Raw genomic sequence first — 9264 nt, forward strand, 5'->3', positions numbered from 1 at the left:
GGCTAACACCTTATCAGTTTTATTAATTTTTGCAAAGAACCAGCTCTAGGTTTCATTGATCTGTTCTAGTTTTATCTTTTTGTTTGTCTATCATTCATTTCTGCTTTAATCTCTTTTTTTAATTTCATGTTGAGAGAGACCACACATGAGTGGGGGATGGGCAGAAAGAGAGAGAGAGAGAGAGAGGGAGGGAGGGAGAGAGAGAATCCCAGACAGGTTCCATGCCGCCAGCAGAGAGCCTAACACGGGGCTCGATCTCACAACTGTGAGATCATGACCTGAGCCAAAATTGAGAGTCAGACACTTAACCAGTTAGGCCACCCAAGGGCCCCCTGCTCTGATCATTACTTGCTTTCTTCTGTTGGCTTCAGGCTTCATTTGTTGTTCTTTTTCTAGCTCCTTCAGGTGTAAGGTTAGGTTTTTTGAAATTTTTCTTGCTTCTTGAAGTAGGCTTATATTACTATGTACTTCCCTCTTAGGACCACGTTTGAGCATCTCAAAGGTTTCAGAGCAGTGTTTTTTCATTTCCATTTATATACACATATTTTTTAAAATTTCTTCTTGTATTTCCTGCTTAACCCATTCCAGTGTACTAGCACGTTATCTAACCTGCATGTATTGTTTTTAATAATTAAGGCCTGTTTTTATGATCCATTCTTGAGAATATTCCATGTACACTTGAAAACAACGTGTATTCTGTTTTAGGGATGGAACGTTCTGAAAAAATCTCTTAAGTCCAATCTGGTCTGCTCTGTCATTCAAAGCCATTGTTTCTTTCTTTTTTTTTTTTAATATATGAAATTTATTGTCAAATTGGTTTCCATACGACACCCAGTGCTCATCCCAACAGGTGCCCTCCTCAATACCTATCACCCACCCTCCACTCCCTCCCACCCCCCATCAGCCCTCAGTTTGTTCTCAGTTTTTAAGAGTGTCTTATGCTTTGGCTCTCTCCCACTCTAACCTCTTTTTATTTCCTTCCCCTCCCCCATGGGTTCCCGTTATGTTTCTCAGGATCCACATAAGAGTGAACACATATGGTATCTGTCTTTCTCTGTATGGCTCAAAGCCACTGTTTCTTTGGTGATTTTCTGTTAAGATGTATTTTTTGGTGATTTTTTTTAAGATCTATTGATGTAAATGGGGTGTTAAAGTACCCTATTACTGTCTTATTATCAATTAGTTCCTTTATGTTGGTTTTTTGTTTTATGTACTTGAGTGTTCTCATGGTGGGTGCATATTTACAGTTGTTAGATCTTCCTATTGGATTGTACCCTTTATTATGATATAGTAGCATTCTTTGGCTCTTGCTACAGTCTTTGTTTTGGGTTTTTTATTTATTCTGAGAGAGACAGAGTTGGGGAGGGACATAGGGGGAGAGAAAATTTCAAGCAGCCTCCATGCTGTCAGCCTGGAGCCCAACATGGGGCTCAAAGCCACCAGCCATAAGATCATGACCTGAGCCAAGACCTAGTCGGTCGCTCAAATGACTGAGGCACCCAGGTGTCCCACAGTCTTTGTTTTAAGGACTCTTGTCTAACAAAAGTATCGATATTTTTTCTTTTAACGTGATAAATTTTTCTCCATCCCCTCGCTTTCATTTTTTTAAACAGAATTTATTGTCAACTTGGCTAAAATAAAGTGTGTACAGTGTGCTCTTGGTTTTGGGGGTAGATTCCCGTGGTTCATCACTTATAGACAACACCCAGGGCTCATCCCAACAAGTGCCCTCCTCAATGCCCACCACCCACTTTCCCTTCTCACCCACTGCCCCCGATCAACCCTCTGTTTTCTGCATTCGAGTCTCCTATGGTTTGCCCCTCTCCTTCTCTGTTTGTAACTATTTTTCCCCTTCCCTTCCCCCACGGTCTTCTGTTAAGTTTCTCAAGTTCCACATAAGAGCAAAAACATAGGATATCTGTCTTTCTGTGACTTATTTCATGTAGCCTAATACCTTCCAGTTCCAACCACATTGCAAGAGATAGCACGATTTCACTCTTTCTCCTTGCCAGGTAGTATTCCAGTGTATATATAAACCACATCTCTTTCTCCATTCATCCGTTGATGGGCATTTAGGCTCTTTCCACAATTTGGCTATTGTTGAAAGCACTGCTATAGACATTGGAGTACATGTGCCCCTATGAATCAGCACTCCTGTATCCTTTGCATAAATTCCCAGTAGTGCTATTGAGGGGTTGTAAGGTAGTTCGATTTTCAATTGTTTTGAGGAACCTACGCACTGTTTTCCAGAGTGGCTGCACCAGTTTGCATTACCACCAACAGTGCAAGCATCCCCTCACTTTCAATCTGCAGGTGTCTTTATGTCTAAAATGAGGTTTTTATAGGCAGCATACAGATGGGTCTTGTTTTAATCCATCCTGTCACCCTAGGTCTTTTGGTTGGAGTGTTTATTCCATTTATATCCAAAGTAATTGTTGACAGGTATGTATTTATTGTCATTTTACTACTTGTTTTGTGGTTGTTTCTGGAGATTTTCTCAAATCCTTTATTGTTTTTCTCCCTTTGATGTCTTTCTAATTTGCTTTCATGATATATTTGGATATGATAAGCATTAATTTGTATATCACCTCTTCTGCGTGTAGCAGTCTATATTAAGTTGATGGTCACTTAAGTTAGAGCTCATTTTTTTTCTCCTCCCCATGTTTTGATAAGCTATTATATTGTATATCCTTTTTGGGGGCATTCCTTGACGATTTTTTTTACAGAAATATACTTTTTTACTGGTTTTACATTTCCTGCCTTTATACTGTCACTTTTGATCTCTCCTTTCCACTCAGAGCCCCTGATAATATTTCTTACAGGCTGATTTAGTGGTCACAAACTCCTTCCATTTTTGTTTGTCTGAGAAATTCTTTATCTCTCCTTCTATTATGAATGATAGCCTTACTGGATAGAGTATATTTGGCTGCAGATTTTTCTCATGCAGCACTTTGAATATATCATGCCATTTCCTTCTGCCTTGCAAAGTTTCTGTTGAAAAATCTCCTGCTAGCCTTGTGGGTTTTCCCTTGGAAGTGAATGACTTGTTTTGCTGCTTTTAAGATTTGTAGCAGTGGGGCGCCTGTGTGGCTCAGTCGGTTAAGCATGACTTGATCTTAGCTCAAGTCGTGACCTCGCAGTTCGTGGGTTTAAGCCCTCCAGTGGGCTCTGGACTGACAGCACAGAGAGTGCTTGGGATTCTCTCTCTGTCTCTCTCTCTCTGCCCCTCCCCTGCTTGTGTCTGCGTTCTGTCACAGAAATAAAAAAAAAAGCAAAACCAAAAAACAAAGCACTAAAAAAAAAGATGTTAGCAGTATATTTTGCAAATTTAATTACAACATGTCTTGGGTGTTGACTTTGATGGAAGTTCTCTGTGCCTCCTGGATCTGGATGTCCGTTTTCTTCTCCACATTAGGGAATTTTTCAGCTGTGTCTTCAAATCAATTATCTGTCCCCTTCTCTCTGTCTTTTTCTTCTGGGACTCCTATCATATGAATGTTTTTACATTTGACGGAGTCACTGAGTGCCTTAAGTCTATTCTTGCATTGGATAATTCTTCTTTGTCTTCTTCAGTTTCACTGCTTTCCATTACTTTGTCTTCTAGGTCATTAATTTGTTCCTCTGCTTCTTCCAGCTTGCTGTTCATTTTTACTGCACTCTTCATCTCTGATTCTTGAACTCTGTTATGTCTCTGATGTCTTCCATTCTTTTCTCAAGTCCAGTGAATATCCTTATGATCATGGTTTTAAATTCTCTATTAGGCGTGTTATTTACATCTGTCCCATTTAGGTCTCTGGCCATGGCCTTATCCTGTTCTTTCATTTGGGATAAATGCCTCTGTCTTTTCATTTTGTCTAAGTATCTGCCAGCTTCTATGTGTTAGAGAAGCCAGTTATGTCACCTGCTCCCGAAAGTAATGGACTTAGGAAAAAGACGTCATGTAATACCCAGGGTCTAGCACTTCAGGGAGCGTCACCAGTGTGCGCTGCATGTGTTCTGCTGTTGTGTTCTGGCTATGCTATCCTTCAGGCCAGTCGTCTGCAGAGGCTCTCCTTGCCTGGGCTGGTGAGTGTTTGGTCCCTGGCCTGAATGTAGCGAGTTTTAACTAGGTGTGCTCTGGTCTGCTTATGAAATGAGACCTGTCACCACCTCTACTGGAACTGAGGCCAAGGGAAACTCTCTGGTTGGGAGATGTGGTGTGGGCAGGCATTTGTCTTGGTCTGGGGGATGGGTCTGCTGTGCTGGAACTCAAGCAAGAGTGATTGAAAAAGGTAGTTCCACCAGAGTGCAAGGGGGTGGTGCTTGGTGTAAGCAAGTTAGGTAGCCAGTGTTAGCAATGCACTGCTTCCTGCAGGTGGCTTTATGTTTGTGGTGAGGGGCAGGAGAAGGAGATGGTGCCAGCCAGCAGCTTTGTTCCTACAGACAGGTCTCTCTGAACTTTGCCTCTGAGGGACGTGCTCTGAGAAGAGCAAATAATCTCCCCACTGTGTGCCCCAGGCACTCTTCAGACCACTGTATCCATGCTGTATGCTCCCACGTTGTTTGCCTGCCCTGTGTCCAAGAGCAGTGCAGTACCTCAGGACTCTAACCCATCTAAACCGGATGCCCTTTAAAACTCCAGACTTTAAGCACTACTGGTTGCAAGAACTCACGAAATACAGCCCCTCTTGTTTTCCAAGCCAGTGGGTATGGGGATATGTTCTCTTTGTGCATTCCCCTGTGTGTTCCTCTCTCTCATCCTTACCCACAACCTCGACTCCCTCCCCTCTGCAGCAGCCAGGATATGTTTCTCTTCTAGGCGACACTTCTGCATCAAGGACCTTCTTTGATGTGGCCTCTTTTCTCCCTTTTGTTGTGGAGTTTGTTCTGTCAGTCTTCAGGTCGATTTCTGGGGTATTTAGGGTGAGCTGACTGTTATCTAGTTGTATTCGTGGGATGAGGCAAGTCTAGAGTCCTCCTACTCCTCTGCCATCTTCCTGTCTCTAAGATCTTTTGCTAAGATTCCCTTCAATTTCAACAATTCTTACAAGTAGGCAGGAATGCCTCTTTAGAATTTCCCCTCAAGTTAAGGTAGAAGCACAGACATACGATTTGAAGCACCATAGTTGAAAAACCAGAGTCAATTTGATAACCAAAATTGGGCCTTTGATCTGATTTCAATTAAAGGAAATAGGCAGCTTTGAGTATTTTTTAATCCATTGAATACTCAATCTTCATTCTCCTTTCCTCAGTGAGGAAATAAAGAGACTGTTATGGAATCATTTTTCATCTTTTCAGTAGCAAAACAAATGTACTGTCCTTTAGCACTACTTAAATCAACTGCACATTCTCCTTTACCTTACTCCAACCTTGTTTGTGTGGGGAGGTAAGACCATTTCATCTTTGTGTTGTCCCACAATGCTTCTCCATATCATACAATATCTTCAAAAATTTTTTTGTCATTCAAATTACCAATCTACTATTTGTTTCTGATAAATCAACTTAATACTACCTCACTTTGTACAGCTGTATTATTTGAATGATGTAATGTTTATTCCATTAATTATATGCTGAGCTATAACGTCTAGCTATGCATATCTTTCTATTTAGGTGAAAGAAGGGGATACAGGCTACTGTGTTTTCCAAGAATGTAGGATCTGTGCCAAGAACAGGATTAACACCAGTGTTACACACAAGAACCAGGTCAGAAGAGGATCTCATTGTGAACTGCAAGATGATGGATTAGCAAGATTGCTTAACAGGAAAGAGGAATAGCCCAGAGTTAATCTTTTCCTTCCTAGATGGTGAAAACTATGGATGAGTCTATGCATTATAATGAGATAATAAAATATAATGAAGTAAACGGTAGACTGAGTCAAGAGATCCTATGGCCAAGATTTGATGGAAATGAAAGTGGGCAGCACTGACTGAGACACTAAAAGTTTGCACAGGCGGGGAACCTGGGTGGCTCAGTCAGTTGAGCCTCAACCTCTCAGGTCATGATCCCAGGGTCATGGGATCAAGACCCCTGTCAGCCTCCACACTAAGTGTGAAGCCTGCTAAAAATTCTCTCTCCTCTCTCTCTCTCTCCCTCTCCCTCTCTCTCTCCCCACACACCCCCTTGTCCTGCTTGTGCATGCTCTAAAAAGATATATAAGTAAGTAAGTAAATAAGTAAATAAATAAATAAATAAATAAATAAATAAAAAGTCTGAACACACTAAAGAAAGAGCATTTTATCTTTTTGAGCCTGACTTCACATTGAGTCATGGGGTCAGCAAGGCATAGGCTGGCGAAAGGGTCCTTCAAGAAGCAAAAATCTCTATAGGAGCAAAGTTAAGTTCTACTACATTGACTTTTTATTGTTACACAAGTGACTGGTAATTTGCAAGATAACTAGGAATAAGTTTTCATAAAATTTGATATGGTACTGGCATAAGGACAGACATATAGATCAATGTATTAACATTGAGAATATAAAAATAAACTCTCACATTATAGTGAACTGATTTTCCACAAGGGTGGCAGACAATTAAATGGAATAAGAATAGTCTTTGTAGCAAACGGTACTGGGACAGATGGATATCCATATGCAAAGTAATAAAATCAGACCTCTACCCCATAGCATATATACAAAATTAACTTAAAATCTAAGAGCTAAAATGATAAAACTCTTAGAAAAAAGCTTACGTGTATATGTTTGTGACTGGATTTGGCAATGATTTCTTGGACATGACACCAAAAGACAAAAGCAGATTAAGTTTACTTCATCAAAATTAAAAACTACTATGCTTCAAATATCACCATCAAGAAAGTGAAAAGGCAAGTGACTAAATAGGAGAAAATACCTGAAAATCCCATATCTGCTAAGGGATTTGTATGTAGGATATTTAAATAACTCTTCCAATAATGAAAAGACAATCCAATATAAAAACGGGCAAAAGAATGGATTAGTTCTTTAAAGACGATACAGAAATGGATAATAATCACGTTCAAAGGGAGATGTTCGGGGTGCTGGGTGGTTCAGTCAGTTAAGCTTCTGACTTGGGCTCAGGTCACGATCTCACGGTTTGTGGGTTCGAGCCCTGCATCAGGCTCTGTGCTGACAGCTGGGAGCCTGGAGCCTGTTTCAGATTCTGTGTCTCCCTCTCTCTCTGCCCCTCCCCTGCTCACACTGTCTCTCTCAAAAATAAAAGAGACATGCTCAACATCATTAGTTCTAAGAAAATGCAAACCAAAAACCACAAGATGCCATTTCATACCCACTAGAATTGCTATCATAAAAGCAACAGATAATGACAAACATTGGCAAGAATCAGGAAAATGGGAACTCTCAAAAACTGCTGATGAAAATGTAATGTTGCTGCCACTTTGCAAACAGTCTGGCAGTTCCTCAAAAGGTTAAACTAGAAAAACAATTGTTCTAAACTTATTTGAGAGAGAGTGCACAAGTGGGGTAGAGGGACAGAGGAGAGGGAGGGAGAGAATCCCAAGCAGGCTCCATGCTCAGAGCAGAGCCCAATGTAGGGCTTGATTCCACAACCCTGAGATCATGACCTGAGCTGAAATCAAGAGCCGGCCACGCACCCGGCTGAGCCACCCAGGTGCCTGCCCCTCCTCAAAAGGTTGAAAAAACAAAACAAAAACAAACAAAAAAGGTTTATTTAGCAGAGTTACCATATGAAGCAGCAACTGTATTTATAGGTATATACCCAAGAGAAATCAAAACATGGTCACATAAAAAGTTGTTCATTACACAAAAAATAACCTCACAATGGATGAAAGACCTCAATGGAAGACAGGAAGCTATCAAAATCTCAAGGAGAAAGCAGGCAAAACCCTCTTTGATCTTGCCTGCAGCAGCATCTTATTCAAAACGTCTCTGGAGGCAAGGGAAACAAAGGCAAAAATGAACTAGGGGGACCTCATTAAAATAAAAAGCTTGTGCACAGCGAAGGAAACAATCAACAAAACTAAAAGGCAGCTGACAGAATGGGAGAAGGTATTTGCAAATGACATATCAGATAAAGGGTTAGTATCCAAAATCTACAAAGAACTTCTCAAACTCAACACCCAGAACACAAGTCATCCAGTGAAGTAATGGGCAAAAGACATGAATAGACACTGCTCCAAAGAAGACATCCAGATGGCCATACAAATCAAAACCACACTGAGATACCACTTTGCGCCTGTCAGAATGGCTCACATGAACAACTCAGGCAACAACAGATGTTGGTGAGGATGCAGAGAAGAGGATCTCTTTTCCATTGCTGGTGGCAATGCAAGCTGGTGCAGCCACTCTGGAAAACAGTATGGAATTTCCTCAAAAAACTAAAAATAGACCTACCCTACGACCCAGCAATTGCACTACTAGGCATTTATGCAAGGGATACAGGTGTGCTGTTTCGAAGGGACACATGCACCGCCATGTTTATAGCAGCACTCTCAACAATAGCCACAGTATGCAAAGAGCCCAACTGTCCACCGATGGATGCATGGATAAAGAAGATGTGGTATGGGGTGCTTGGGTGGCTCAGTCGGTTAAGCGGCCGACTTTGGCTCAAGTCATGATCTCGCGGTCTGTGAGTTCGAGCCCCGCATCGGGCTGTGTGCTGACAGCTCAGAGCCTGGACCTGTTTCAGATTCTGTGTCTCCCTCTCTCTGACCCTCCCCTGTTCACGCTCTGTCTCTTCCTGTCTCAAAAATGAGTAAAAAGTTAAAAAAAATAAAAAAATAGATGTGATATATATATATTCATTCCATGGAGTATTACTCGGCTATCAAAAAGAATGAAATCTTGCCATTTGCAACTACGTGGATGGAACTGGAGCGTATTATGCTAAGTGAAATTAGTCGGAGAAAGACAAAAATCATATGACTTCCCTCGTATGAGGAATTTAAGAGACAAAACAGATGAACAAAAGGGAAGGGAAACAAAAATAATATAAAAACAGGGAGGAGGACAAACACAGGAGACTCATAAATATGGAGAACAAACTGAGGGTTGCTGGAGGGGTTGTGGGAGGGGGGATGTGCTAAATGGGTAAGGGCATTAAGGAATCTACTCCTGAAATCATTGTTTCACTAAATGCTAACTAATTTGGATGCAAATTTTAAAAAATAAAAACTAAAGATACAACAAAAAGAATAACATCCCGCGCACCACCAAAAAATTTCTCAACCCAGGAAGCCTCTGGTTTGGGGATTCAGGAGATAAGGACCTTCTAGAGAAGTCAGAGCTATGGACTGAGTTGGCTGAAAGCTAAGCTTTTCACAGGGAAGACCT

This window comes from Panthera pardus, unplaced genomic scaffold (assembly GCF_024362965.1).
Source record: "Panthera pardus isolate Hobbes unplaced genomic scaffold, ASM2436296v1 HiC_scaffold_21, whole genome shotgun sequence".
Lineage (NCBI taxonomy): Eukaryota > Metazoa > Chordata > Mammalia > Carnivora > Felidae > Panthera > Panthera pardus.